The sequence below is a fragment of the Ambystoma mexicanum genome, chromosome 3p, assembly GCF_040938575.1.
Source record: "Ambystoma mexicanum isolate Mex_15411 chromosome 3p, UKY_AmexF1_1, whole genome shotgun sequence".
NCBI classification, from domain to species: Eukaryota; Metazoa; Chordata; class Amphibia; order Caudata; family Ambystomatidae; genus Ambystoma; species Ambystoma mexicanum.
Window position 1 is genome coordinate 776316662 of NC_090925.1, and position 15152 is coordinate 776331813.

Sequence of the window (15152 nt, forward strand, 5' to 3'; positions counted from 1 at the left end):
AAAATTCGAGCAGACGTCCGTGATCCGTAACACTTCCAAATAGCAGTTCCGAGGGTCGAGACAACAACAAGAGAGGCACACAAGCAGGAATCCAGTAGGCGGTCTGGGTCAAAACACTAAATTCAACAGGAGCAAAGTCAGATACGTAGCGGCAAGAGAAATAACAATTTCAGAAGCAGCGAGTAGCGGGGAGGCGGGGTATAAGAAGGAAAACCAAAAAGTCACGTGAGGTTCTAACAATGTGTAAAGACACGTGACCTCAGGTACGCAGAGTGACTGCGTTTCCATGATAAAGACCAGCGCTTCTTAAAGAACACAGAACGAACTGGCTGAGCAAACTTCCGTGTTCTGAAGCAGCGTCTTCGTGACAAAAGCGAAGGAACCCCAGGTGAGGAAAGTAAGCGAGTAGGAAAAGAAAGATTGCCAGTATGCCTCCCTGATTTACGAATCCTGACAGCATCCTCCCCCAATGAAGCATTACCCCCACGAGAGGCCAAAAAGTGAGACATGAGATCAGGAGCATGGATATTGGAGGCCGGTTCCCAGGTCCTGTCTTCCGGACCATAACCTTTCCAGTCCACTAGAAATAACTGCTTGCCCCTAACCGTCTTGACATCCAGAATAGCCTGTACCTCGTATTCTTCCGAACCCTGGACCATAACAGGTGGCGGACGGGGGAGAGAAACAACCGGTGAGAGGCAAGGTTTGAGTAATGAGACATGAAAAACTGGATGAATTTTCCAGGACGACGGGAGATCCAATCTCACCGCAACTGGGTTAACCAAAGAAAGCACAGGAAAGGGACCCACAAAACGAGGTAAAAGACATCTGCGACCTGGTATACGGAGATTCTTAGTGGACAACCACACTTTGTTCCCCGGTGTATACTGAGGGGCTGGTTCTCTATGCCGGTCAGCATACTGCTTAGCATGGTCTTTCGCTAATTTTAATTGACGTAGTACAGCCTCATGAACGGTTGTAACGTCTCGTAGACAACCCTGTACTGCCGGGTTAGTAATGTCCGTGACAATATCCAGCGGAAGGGTCCGGGGATGTTGGCCATACATAGCAAAAAATGGCGTGGTGCCAGTGGAAGTATGAATAGAGTTGTTATATGCAAACTCGGCATGGATCAGCACCGAAAACCATGATTCCTGGAATTGCAATGTTAGACAGCGCAAATATTGCTCGAGGGTGGCATTGAGCCTTTCGGTCTGCCCGTCAGTTTGTGGGTGGTAAGCACTGGAAAAGCGGTCGTCGATACCCAATGAACTAGTAAGATGCCTCCAAAATCTTGAGGTGAATTGAGACCCCCTATCGGATATAATAATATCAGGGAGACCAAAAGCCCGGAAAACATGACGCAGAAATAGATCCGCAAGAACAGGAGCAGTAGGCAAACCTTGGCAGGGAACAAAACGAGCAAGTTTGGTGAAATAGTCCACAATAACCCAAACCGTATCAAAACCTTGAACAGGTGGAAGCTCGACAATAAAATCCATGGATATCATAGACCACGGACGTTCAGGGACAGGTAAGGGTTGCATAAGTCCCATAGGTCTCGTGGTAGATCCCTTGCACTGGGCACAGATAGAACAAGCGGAGACATAAACAGAGACGTTGCACTGTAAAGACGGCCACCAACACCAGCGACGTAACAATTCCTGGGTCTTGCGTCTCCCTGGATGGGCCGCCAGCAAGGAATCATGGCACCATTGCATTGCCGTGCGCCGTGTAGCCGAATTGGGTAAATATAGGCGACCTTGAACATAAGGCAAGGAATTAACGATGTCCATGTTATATTCTTTTAACTCACTTGGTTCTGAGGCCACCCAGTCCCGGATGGAGGAGACTAGTGAGGGTTGTAAGGTACAGGCGCAGACTACCTGGTGACTCTGAAGTATAGTACCACCCCAAGAACGCGACGCGTTTCCATGCAGTCCTGACAAGGCATCAGCCTTGGAGTTCAAAGGTCCAGGACGATATGTGAGTGTAAAATTATACATGGAGAAGAACTCATGCCACCTGGAATGACGGGCCGTAGTACACTGTAAGGATTGTAAGGCCAGAAGATTCCTGTGATCAGTGTACACTTGGACTGGCAAGACTGCCCCCAGTAAGTGATGTCCCCAAACAATGAAGGCATCCCTTACGGCCAAGAGCTCCAATTCCGAAACAGTATAATTTTGTTCGTAAGGGGTGAGTTTGCGTGAATGATAAGCCACCGGGTGGAGCAAACAAGTATCTTTACACATTTGAGACCGAACTGCGCCGACCGCAACCTCAGACGTGTCTGCCTCCACAAAAAATGGTTGGGTCGAATCTGGATGCTGAAGCACCGGTGCAGTGGTAAAGGCTTGCTTCAACGCGTCAAATGCTTGTTGTGCCTCAGTATTCCAAACAAAAGGCCGTTTACTACTGGTCAATGCAGTGAGTGGAGCTACTGTTTCAGAGAATGAACGAATGAACCGACGATAGAAATTAGCAAAGCCAAGGAAGGACTGTAATGCTTTGATAGTAGAAGGTGTTGGCCAGTCCAACACTGCTTGAACCTTAACATTGCTCATCTTTATGCCAGTATTAGTTATGTTATAACCAAGGAACTCTACCTCGGTAACATGAAACAAACACTTTTCTAGTTTGGCATATAAGCGGTTTTCTCGAAGACGTTGCAAAACTGCAGATACGTGTTTTACATGTTCTTCATAGGATGAGTAGTATACCAATATGTCGTCAAGATAGACAACGACGTGACGATCCAACATGTCGCTGAACACATCATTGATAAACCTTTGGAAAGTAGCCGGAGCGTTGCACAGACCAAAGAGCATAACTAAATATTCGAACAACCCATATTTAGTTTTGAACGCTGTCTTCCACTCATCTCCTTTCCTCATTCTGACCAAATTGTAAGCTCCGCGTAAATCAAGTTTAGTGAACAATTCTGAAGAACGCAGTTGGTCTAGGAGAACAGAAATAAGTGGAATAGGATATTGGTTTCTGATGGTAACAGCATTCAATTCGCGATAGTCTATGCACGGTCTCAGATCTCCCTCTTTCTTCGGCACAAAAAAGAGCGGAGACGCAGCAGGGGAACGAGAAGGACGGATAAAACCATTGGCTAGGGCTTTATCCAAATACTCCTTCAAAACGAGGTTCTCCTTTTGAGTAAGGGAATATATGCGTCCTGAAGGTTCATGCGCCTTCCAGTAAGTCTATAGGGCAATCGTAGGGACGATGAGGCGGAGGGTATCGGCCCCTATCTTATCGAACACATCCTTGAACTCCTCGTATTCTTTAGGCAAAGCTGAAGAAACGCCACCAACCACTGCGGCCGTATCCAACAAGGAGATGCAAGGCCCACAAGACTTCACAGGTACTGACAGACAGTGCCTCTTGCAATGGTCCGAAGAGAACGTAATACAACCCGACTGCCAATTGACCAATGGGTTGTGGCGCACCAACCAAGGTAACCCCAAGATAATCTTATACTGAGGTGCGGAAATGACGTCAAAAGTTATTTGTTCAGTATGGCCAGAGTCTAATGTCATAGTGAGCTCAATGGTACGTTCCGTGACCAGACCTGACAATAGAGAGGTGCCGTCTACAGCGTTGACCACCTCTGGAAACTCCTTGGGTTCTACAGGGATTTTCCATTCCTGTAAATACTGTCCATCTATGTAGTTTCCCGTGGCACCGGAATCCAAGATAGCATGGACAGTCCATGGACTGGCAGACTGAAAGGCTAGAGTAGCTGGAACAAAAAAAAGGACGGAGTGTCTGGAGTCCTGACCTAGTTTGCTCGGCAATGGGACTCCATCTATTGCCGGGCCCTGGAGTTTCCCTGTTTCTTGGGTTTTTTAGGGCACTGTCTCAAAAAATGTTCGGCAGAACCGCAATAAAAGCACAAATTACTCTTTTTGCGATGTTCTCTTTCCTCCGTGGTTAATGGACCCCGTACTGCGCCTATCTGCATAGGTTCCTCGCTGCCTGGTACAGGGGTAGTACTGGAAGCAGTAGCAGGAACGGGGCCCCGTTTTTCACCCTTCCGTTCTGCCCGACGGGCATCTATCTGGAGGACTAGATCCAACAATTCCGGAAACGTGGAGGGTACTACCGGGACTGTGGCTAGTATATCTTTCAGGGATTCAGACAGACCCTTATAAAACAGGGCTGCCTTTTTCTCATCAGGCCAACCGGCTTCTGCTACCAACTGGTTAAACCTAGCCAAATAGTTCAATAACGTAGTGTCACCTTGTTGCAAAGAGAGAAGTTCCAGATCGGTGGCCTGGGTCTTATACCTGGTATCAAAAACCCGTGACAGGGCTTTAATTAATGCATCACAATCATAGAGTAGATGGCTTCCCTGCTCCAACAATGGATTAGCCCAAGTTGCCGCTGTGCCACCTAAATATGACAGTACAAACGCTGCCTTGGTAGTGGAATCAGGAAATGAAGTAGGGCGGCAAAGAAAATACAATCGACACTGATTACTAAAAGTTCCGGAATGTTTTTGGATCCCCGTGAAACCGCTCTGGTGGAGCCAGAGGGAATTGGGCAGCAAGAACCACGGGGGCACTCTCGGAGTTGATAGGAGCAGATCCCGAACCGGCACCAGAACCAGAAGAGAAACCAGAGATGCCAGCCCCAGCAGATTGAAGGCCTAATCGCAACTCATGGATGTTGCGTTGTGTGTCCTCATGAGCTGCTGTCATGTCAGCCCGTAAATCAGCCACTAGTTGAGCCAATGCGGTTAACGGGTCACCTGAGACGTCCATAATAAGGCTTCTGAATATGTTAAATCAGGAGATATTCCTTGACAAAGTAACCAGAATCCTGACTTCAAGTATTTGAACTCGTCGTGTACATGACGAATTCTTTTTGTCAATGTACCCAACAGAGAGGTAGAAGAACTCTCTGACCAGTCAATTGACCAAAAGATGAAAGGACGTCACAGGAACCCATCAACCTGAAAATAGACTATAGTCGGCTGACTGGCAAATCAGAATGGGAATGTGGCGTCAGAATTCGGATGAGAGTTTCCAAGGAAGTCCAAAAAACTGGAGGAATAAATGAAGAGCAGCAGTAATCCGCAAGCAGGAGTGATCCACCTACCCACCGCCGGCACGAGGACGCCTAAACAAGAATCCGGTAAACAGCAATGTCCGCCTGAAACCGACGGCACGCGGACGCCTAGTAAAAAGTCTCTGATTCCAAAGGGGAAACGAGGAAGTCCGTAGAAAAGTTCCAGTAGCAGCAGAATGAATGACGTAGATGGTAGTACCAGCCAAAATAATGACAAGAAAAATCTGTGAACAGTTCCAAGAGTCGAAAACCAAGCGGGCAAAATTCGAGCAGACGTCCGTGATCCGTAACACTTCCAAATAGCAGTTCCGAGGGTCGAGACAACAACAAGAGAGGCACACGAGCAGGAATCCAGTAGGCGGTCCGGGTCAAAACACTAAATTCAACAGGAGCAAAGTCAGATACGTAGCGGCAAGAGAAATAACAATTTCAGAAGCAGCGAGTAGCGGGGAGGCGGGGCATAAGAAGGAAAACCAAAAAGTCACGTGAGGTTCTAACAATGTGTAAAGACACGTGACCTCAGGTACGCAGAGTGACTGCGTTTCCATGGTAAAGACCAGCGCTTCTTAAAGAACACAGAACGAACTGGCTGAGCAAACTTCCGTGTTCTGAAGCAGCGTCTTCGTGTCAAAAGCGAAGGAACCCCAGGTGAGGAAAGTAAGCGAGTAGGAAAAGAAAGATTGCCAGTATGCCTCCCTGATTTACGAATCCTGACACCTGTACATTATTGACCCCACTCATGGTGATCAGATCTCACAAGATGATCAATATACCCAAGACCAGTTTTATGATGATCCAGAGATGTGTGTGTGTGTGTGTGTGTGTGTGTGTGTGTATATATATATAATGCCATCCCCAGAACACCAGGACCAGCCTATTGCTGACTACCCAATTGATAATCAACTGCAATACACTGAACTGCTCATTAAAGCTGCCAACCCTTTAGAATTGATACACAAGAGGCACTTAAAGATACAGACGTGGTAGACATTTTAGGGGACAAAAAATCTGGAACAGTTTATTCCCCTACTCCTGTCTATGCAGAGACGTATCCAAACATCTCTGGTTACTCCCACTTTAACAAGAGCAGTTAATCCTTGCATTGAACATTTTTTCTAACCTGTCCCAACTGATCCCCTCTACATTAGATGTCAGTTGAAATCAGGCTTCTTAGTGGTAAATACCACAAGAAAAAGAGCTGGCCCCCCGCTAGCTTCTGCTGAGGCACCCCCAGACAAGGAGAGCAAAAAACTATATACATTCGGCAGGGAAGTAGCAACTTCTGCAGTATTTCAAACCCCTATCACCAATTATACCCTACTAGCCTTCAACTCTCATATCTGGGGCACAGTACAGCAACAGATTAACACTGTTCCCGAGTGCTTAAAGGCACTGCTTTTAAAAACCATCTCAGAGTTGTGAGAAACTGGAGGGTATTCTCTCTCATATTCCCCATGGATCCTTTGTGCAGGTGGCCAGGGAAAGGCCCTAGCTTTTGGATCCCAACCCTGGGGGTAGACTAGCGAGGGAGGATCACCTGGGTGGAAGGTGTGTAGGGACTGGTAGTGGGATACCCTTGGGAGAGACATGGTACCCCCTTTCCCTACAAATGACCAAACCAACCCATCCCCTGTCTTCATGGGTTGTTCCAAACCAACTCCCCTGACTCCTTCATACATGACTGAAAAGTACTGAGACGAGGAAGAGAGCAGTAAAGATGAGTTGCTTCCACCACTTGGGTACTGAGACCAAGAGGAGGCCTGCTGAGGGCAGTAGAGGTCAGACATGTACCCTTAATGATGGCCCAGCAGGGCTAATTTTGAACTCGCACCTGGAGCCTGTGAAAGGGCTGCTGGGGTATAAAAAGCCCCACCTAATGAGAGTCAGAGAGGATGTTTGAACTGAAGCAGTGGTGGTGAATTTGCAGCAGAAGAGCGGTCCAGCAGTACAGCGTGATACTGTTATTGATCAACACGCTTATGGTTTAGGGACAAGCGGCCCGCGAGTACGGCCTCTGTGTAACCGACAAGTGTGAAAGGGGAGCCATGCAGCAAGCCTGCCCCTTTTTCCATTGTGCAAGGTGCTTGTTCTCCTGGGGCCAGACGCCGACCTAGGGGGACCTGAGGGCCAGGAGGAGGAGCCCTGAAGCAAGGAGAAGGCTGAAAGATATGCACTGTAGGAGCGCACATTAAAGCAACCAGTTAGTTTCTAGATGGAAAGAAACCCGGTATGCAAGTATTTGATGCTGCATGTAAGGATACTTTGTTACTGTCGCTAGGGTCGGTAATATCCTCTTCTTCACAAGAGGACTCTGTTCCACCACCCTCCCCCAACTCCTCACCTTCGTCCTTCTTCTTGGTTTTCCTTTTCTCGTAGCTTGTGGGTCTCTCCTTTTTTTTATCGAGGTGGGGACGTCCACGGAAGGATGCCACCGTGCCACCGTAAAAGGTGTGACAGGGGTAAACCCTCCGTGAACGTCAGGCTAGGGGAAAAAGCCAAAGGCACAAAAAACCCCTTGAGAGACTTCCTCCCAGAGAATGTGGGACAGGCTCGAGTGGGCTGGAACTTGGAGCAGATGGAAGACTGCAAGAAAATCCGCAAGTAGGCTGAAGAAGATTCAATGGCGGCTGTAGAGCTTCAGACATGTGGCGGAGACAATCCGAATATAACAGGCAGAGGTCCGGTACACAGCTGACAGGAAGGTATAACAGGGCTTGGCAAAGGCAATCCGTTAAGCAGGCTGAGGTCTGGTACACAGCTGACAGGATAGAGCCAGAGCGGAACAGAGGATGTGAAAGGCAGGCAGAGGACTGGAAAACTGGCGTGGAAGAAAGGGAAGAAGGAAAAGGGAAAAGAAAGGAGGACAAGAGGGAGAGAGGGAGAGAAACAGGAGGAGGAGCGAGCGGGCAAAGCAGAAAGGAGAGGAACCAGAGGGCAACAGAGGGAAAAAATGAGAAGAACGGACAAAGTCCGAGAGTGGAAGAAAACACTCAACGAGAGCGACAGCAACACAGGAAGATACCCGGAAATGTTGCAACGCGTCCGAAACCAGGAAGTGGTGAAATAAATACTTCCGGTTACGTGCGCGTGCAACAACTAGACCGGCAAATACGTAGAAAGGCAAGAACGTGATGGGAAACGCTATGGCAGACCATAGCGCCAGCGGTTCCAAACCCGCCATCCCTGTAGAGACATGACAGTATGCCCCCTCCGAAAGTGTCCTCCCCCAGGTTTGCCAGGGTGATGGAAATGGAATTTGCATACCAGGAGTGGGGCATTGATATGAGAGAAAGGTTCCCAGGAATTTTCTGACCAGGGATATCCTTTCCACCATACAAGATACTCTACTCTACCCCTGCGGTATCCAGAATCGCAGATCTGAGCAACTTCATACTCATCCTGGGTGGAATCTGTGGGTAAAGGAGATCTTTTGGGAGGGCAAGCCCAAGTGTCTTCGTGGAATGGCTTCAATTGAGAAGCATGAAAAACGGGGTGTACCCTACGAAGGCCTTTGAGAAGATCTAATCTGAATGCCACCGGATTGATCACATGTGTGATCTTGTAGGGTCCTATGAACCTAGGGGAAGGTTTGGAGGGGTGTGCCCATCGAGGTAAGTATCTTGTGAACTACATCACCCGAGATCCTACTTCCCATCCAGGAACACGGCCGCGGTGTTTGTCGGCTTGTGACTTGTAGTGTTCTTGGGCCTCACTAAGACTCTTTCTAGTTTTCTCATGGATTTCTCGAAGGAGGGCGAGGGTGGAATCCACCGAAGGCATGTTGGTGGGTAAGCAGAAATAGGTAAGATAGAACGTGGGTGATAGCCATAGGTGCAGAAAAAAGGACTTATACCAAAAGCAGAGTGAAAAGAGTTGTTATAGGATAACTCAGCTAGTGGTAGTAGGGAGACCCAATTGTCCTGCTGGAGGTGTACAAAGCATCGCAGATACTGTTCAAGGGTTCCGTTGAGGCGTTCTGTCTGTCCATTGGATTGAGGGTGGAAGCCAGATGTCAAAGCTCTCTCCACTCCTAATCGTCCACAGAGGTCCTTCCAAAACCGGGAAGTATATTGACTTCCCGATCGAAGATAATTTTTGTAGGTACACCATGGAGGCGGAAGATATCCTTCACGAATACCTCAGCCATTTCAGCTGCAGACTGATCCCCCGGTAAGGGGGAGAAGTGAGCCAATTTGGTAAAGGAATCGACCACCACCATGATACAAGTACATCCTTTAGATTGAGGCAACTCTACGATGAAATCGGTCGAGAGGGTACTCCAAGGACCGACAGCACAGGGTTCCAGTAACCCTACCGGCTTTTGGTGTGAACTCTTGTTGTGAAGACAAACTGCATAGGACTGTACATTATGAATGACATTTTCTCTCATACCAGGGCAGTAAAAATGCCTTTGTAGATACTAAAAGGTGCCCTTGCTTCCTCTATGTCCAGCTATCTTGGAATCATGACACCAAGTTAAAGCCAACCTCCGAAAAGTTAATGTGGGTAAATACAATTTACCTCTTACAAAATAAAGGCCATCTTTGATGTCATATTTGATGTCCTTGGAATGTTTATCCACTTCAAATTGACCTCCAGAAGCTTCTCACTTGTCTCAAGAACGTGGATAACACCCCGATCCGCTTGGTAAGTGGAAACATCAATTCTCGAGAGGCGTCCGATTCGGACATGTATTCACATCGGCGAGAAAGTGAATCTGGCCCCAGATTCTGGTGACCGGGTATGTAAGCGATGACAAAGTCAAATTGGGCAAAGAAATGGGCCCAACGTGCTTGCCGAGTATTGTAGCATTCAAACTGTCTTAGGACCTGCAGGTTTTTGTGGTCGGTCTGGATGGTAAATGGGTGTTCGCCTCCCTGCAGTAAATGGCGCCACTCCAGACAGGCCGATTTAATTGCTAGTAGTTCACGTTCTATTACAGAATAGTTCCTTTGACTAGCATTAAGAGTTTTTGAATGATATGAAATGGGGTGTTCAAAGCCTTGATGTTCTTGCAATAAGACTGCCCCAATAGCAGCCGAAGGCATCTGTCTCTACAATGAAGGGTGGCTTTGATCAGGCTGAAGAAGGATGGGAGCGGTACAAAAGGCTTCTTTAAGGCTGAGAAAGCTCTCTTCTGCTTCAGTAGTCCATCTGAACGGGGTCGAGGATTTCTTGAGTAGGGTTGTGATGGGTACTATCCTCTGAGAGAAATTTGAGATGAACTTTCGATAAAAGTTCGCCAAGCCAAGAAACCTCTGTATTTCCTTGATGGCTTTAGGTGAGGGCCATTCCAGAATTGAAGAAACCTTGCGTGGGTCCATAGAAATACCTTGACTGGAAAGTATGAATCCCAAATAGGGAATGGATGTGGCAGAGAACACACTTTTGTTGAGTTTGACAGAGAGATGATTGTCTTTTAATCTCTGGAAGACTTCCTTGACATGTTCTTCGTGCTCTTCTGTTGTATTAGAAAACACCAGAATGTTATCGAGATACACGATGGTGGTATGACACAGTAAGTCGGAAAAAGACGGTCCATAAAGCGTTGAAAGATTGAAGGGGCATTGACTAGCCCAAAGGACATCACCTGATATTCATACAGCCCAAACGGAGTCCTGAATGCCGTTTTCCACTCGTCTCCTGTCTGAATACAGAGCAGATGGTAGGCATTCCATAGATCAAGTTTAGTGAAAACGGTGGCTCCCCGGACGGCTTGAATAATTTCCGATATCAGGGGCATCGGGTAACAATCCTTAATGGTTACCTTGTTCAATCCCCTATAGTCAATACAGGTTCCCAATTCCTGTGACTCCTTCTTAGGGATAAAAAACAAGGAGGCCCCAGCAGGGAATTTTGAAGGCCTGATCAAACCATTAGCTAAGTTGTTATCCAGGTACTCTCTGAGATAACGTTTTTCTTCCAGAGATAGAGGGAACATCCTACAGAAGAGCACCAGAGCTCCAAGAGTGAGATCGATGCAGCAGGCTTCCGGTCGGTGTGGAGGTAGCTCTATGGGAATCTTCTCGGTGACTACCTCTGTAAAGTCCTTGAGGTGATGTGGTAGACAATGGACGGTCCTGGGTTCACCGTTACTCCTGTGGCCTGAATGGTTTAAAATCTTGGCTCTGGTAGACATTCTGCCTTACAGAATGCAGATTGGAAGCTTAGTAGGTTCTTCGTCCAGTCTATATAAGGATTGTGTTTTCGCAGCCAACCTATCCCCAAGATGAGGGGAAAGTGGGCTGCACGGATAATGTCAAAAACAATCTTTTCAGAATGCTGCTGTATGTATAGGGTGAGTTCTTCCGTGGTGTGGGTAATCATTCCTGAACTTAAAGGTTCTCCATCAACCCCTTCCACCTTCTGGTCTTCTTGTTTAGCCACTCAGTTTATACCCTTCTGTTCTGCCCAAAGGGTATCAATGAAGTTACCGGCTGCCCCACAATCGAGTAAGGCCTGGGAGGTTACCTCGGTGTTCCCCAGTTTTAAAGTCACAGTAAGTACCATGAGTCGAGAATCTTCCGGTATCCCCGAGGAGGATACTGAAAGAGTAGCGTAAGGACTTGGGATGGCCCCTTGGAAGTGAGTCCTAACACTTACCGAGGGCGATCGTTTCCCGATCGTCTGGGAGGGACTTCTGGACAATCCCATAACAAATGGGTGAATGCTCCACAATACATGCATAAACAGCCATCCCTATGTCTTTTACGTTCCTCCGGGGTGAGAGGAGCTTGAGCAGTTCCTATTTGCATGGGTTCATCTTTACTTTGGCGTGAAGGCGGCGAAGATGTAGGAGGATGCGTTTCCAGGGGAGGGGGTTCATAAACTTGGTCTTCTTCTTTTCAGTCCGCCGTTCCGATAGTCGAAAATCTATCCAGAGGGTAGCTGTGATGAGGTCGGCAAAAGAGGTTGGACGAGCTATACGGGCCAACTCGTCCTTGGGATCCTCTCTCAATCCTCGCCGAAAGATGGCATATTGAGCCTGCTCCTACCAACCTGCTTCAGCTGCTACTTGTTTAAAGGTGGTGATATAAGTCAATAAGTCGGAATTCCCTTGTCGGATGTCAAGAAGGTCTTCTGGTGCAAGAAACATACTTTCTGTGTGCAAAAAGGTCTGCTGTAGTAGGGTCTTGAATGCGCTATAATCCTGCAATACTGGATCGGGCTGATTTACTAGAAATCCCACCATAGCATATGGAGAGATAGATGGTTTTCCATCCTGGCATTTAAATTAATAAAAAGTGTTTTCTTTGAACTTTGAATCTGTTATCTGTTTCTCTCTCCAAGCTGTCCTCACAGAGGGTAAACAAGTTGCCAGTTGCATTTTGAAGAATCATTTGGACACAGCAGATAATGCTGGACGCATTCTACCAGAAGGCACCCTGATAAAATGGCATGCAGGGCTACATCAGCCAGGTTTCAACTTAGAGACCCATGCCACCCTGTAAAACATGCCAATAGAACCCAATATGCCATTTGGCAAGGCAGTCAAGGATGCACTTAGAGTGTGAAAGAGGAGCATGAGCCATCACATTCCTTGGGCCAGCCAAGTCACCAACAGACTGTTTGTTTAAAGAGGGGTGTTCAATACCTGACGCTCCTTTTGTGAGCAAGGTTACCCACGCTCTATGGGTTACAGTCCAAGTCAATCCTCTTCCTGGGGCAATAAACTAATAAACTGGGTCTGTCCACCAGTTACCAACCCAATTTTTAAAGCAGATACAAAAGGGCAAGAGCTAGAGGTAGAGCCTCAAATACTAGAGGCTCCTCAGCCTCTAAACAATGACATCCCAGTACAGGTTCCTTCCCATGCAACTCCAGTCGAAGGTCGCATTTGCCAATACATCCACACATGGGAGGGGATCACATCAGATCAGTGGGAGTTATCCACAGTGGCAGGGGGATACGCCATCAGATTTTTACAAAAAACCCAACACCCTCCTCCAAAACACCGGAAGATGTCACCACAACACAAGAAGATTCCTAGAGGCGATCAAGTCTCTGCTCCGAAAAGGTGTTATCGAACGTGTACCTGCACACCAGGTAAACAAAGGTATCTATTCAGTGACTTCCTTGTGCCAAAGAAAGATTTGACTATGCGCCCTGGACTAGACCTGCGTCCAGCCAACACGTAGGTTTCGAATGACAACGCTACAGGAGGTAATCCGACTGTAAGGGGATTTCATGGCAACATTGGACATGAAAGATGCATACTTTTCATGTTGCCAGCGCACAGAAAATAACTTCACTTCCAGATATAAAAAAACCCTACCAATTCAAAGTCCTCCTCTTTAGCATTTCATCAGCACCCAGGGTGCTCACAAAGCTACTTACAGTGGTTTTGTAGCGCACCCATGCAGAAAATCAATCCCATTGTACCCTTATCTTGACAACTGGCTAACAATAGGAAAACTCCACAAATTTGCAAGAACACCCAAGCAACAATCAAACTGTTGTTTCAATTGGGATCCTCCATCAATGAGAAAAAGTCAAGTCTCGTCCCTAGTCAGGTGAAACAATTCCTGGGAGCAATTATAAGCACACAAGAAAAGTTGGTTTTCCCCTCAAACAAGAATGTACAAAACATGCTATTCCAAGTACCTCACTACATATCCGGTCACCAGATAACCGTGCGCACGGCAATGGCCTGCTTGGAATGATTGCTTCATGCATACATGCGTGGACGCGCATGCGCCCGATGCAAGAGTGGCTAGCAAAACAATGGTCTTAAGCAAGTGGTCCGTGGGACGATCTAGTGGTTGTTTTCACAAACCTTAGTACAAGCTCTGCACTGGTGGATAAAAGATAACATGTTAAAAGGGAAACCTTTTTTTGCAACCCACCAGTGCAGGTCACTCTTGCAACAGACGCCTCACTCTCAGGATGGGGAGCACATTACCTTCATCACACTGCACACTGAATGTAGACACAAACAGTAATAAAACACATCCACCTACTAGAACGAACTATTAGCAGTCTTTCAAGCCCTACAACCTTTCCAGCAACACATTGAAGGGCAAACCGTACTAATACTCAGACTGCTCCACTGCCATATTCTATCTCAACTAACAGGACGGGACACACTCTCAAAGTCTGTCAAGGTTAGCCCAGAAAATATGGAAGTGGTCTCTCAAACGAAAAATGTTCATAGTGTCACAGCATATTCCAGGGGAACACAATGCACTAGCAGACACACTAAACAGAAGTCTACAACTACACGCAGTACACGATTGGAAAATTCACAAAGATATTTTAACCAATATCTTTACCCAATGGGGACATCCACTTCTAGGCTTATTTGCGACAAGGCAAAATGCACAATTCCCAGACTTTGCATCCAGGTTTCCCCCACCCAGGATCCAAGGGGAACCCCTCTGTGGATGATTTGATCAGGGAAATTTGCTTATGTTTTTCCACCAACACCACGCCTCAACAAAATAGTGCACAAAATGCACCAAGAGCAAGTCACTCTGATCCTAACAGCCCGGATGTGGGCTCGACAAACATGGTTTCCACACCTACTCAAACTAGCAATGTGCAAACCGATCAAGCTTGCGTGCCCGTAAAACATGCTGTCCCAGCACAAAGGGACGACGTTGCATCCATACCCTCAAACTCTGAAGTTGGTAGCTTGGCTCCTGAAGTCCTAGAGTTTGGACATTTAAACCTTCCACAAAGGTGTACAGGCATTCTAAAAGAAGCATGGAAACCTAACACTAGACACTGTTATTTTAACAATTGGAAAAGATGTGTAATTTGGTGCAGGTCACGCAACATCAATCACTTGACTGTTCTCCATCGCACATACTTCACTATATGCTTGACCTCCTACACTCTATCAAAGTACACTTGGCAGCTCTGTCCGCCTACACTACATCCCAGAACAAGATATAATGGTGGAAAGTACCAGTTATCAAAGCATTCATGGAAGGAGTTAAAAGACTACATCCTCCCATTTCAAATCCACCACGTGGTTGGGACCTAATGGGTCCACCAATTGAACCAATGCACTAATCCAGTCTAAAGCATTTAACTTAAAAGACTGGTTTTCTAGTGGCTATCAC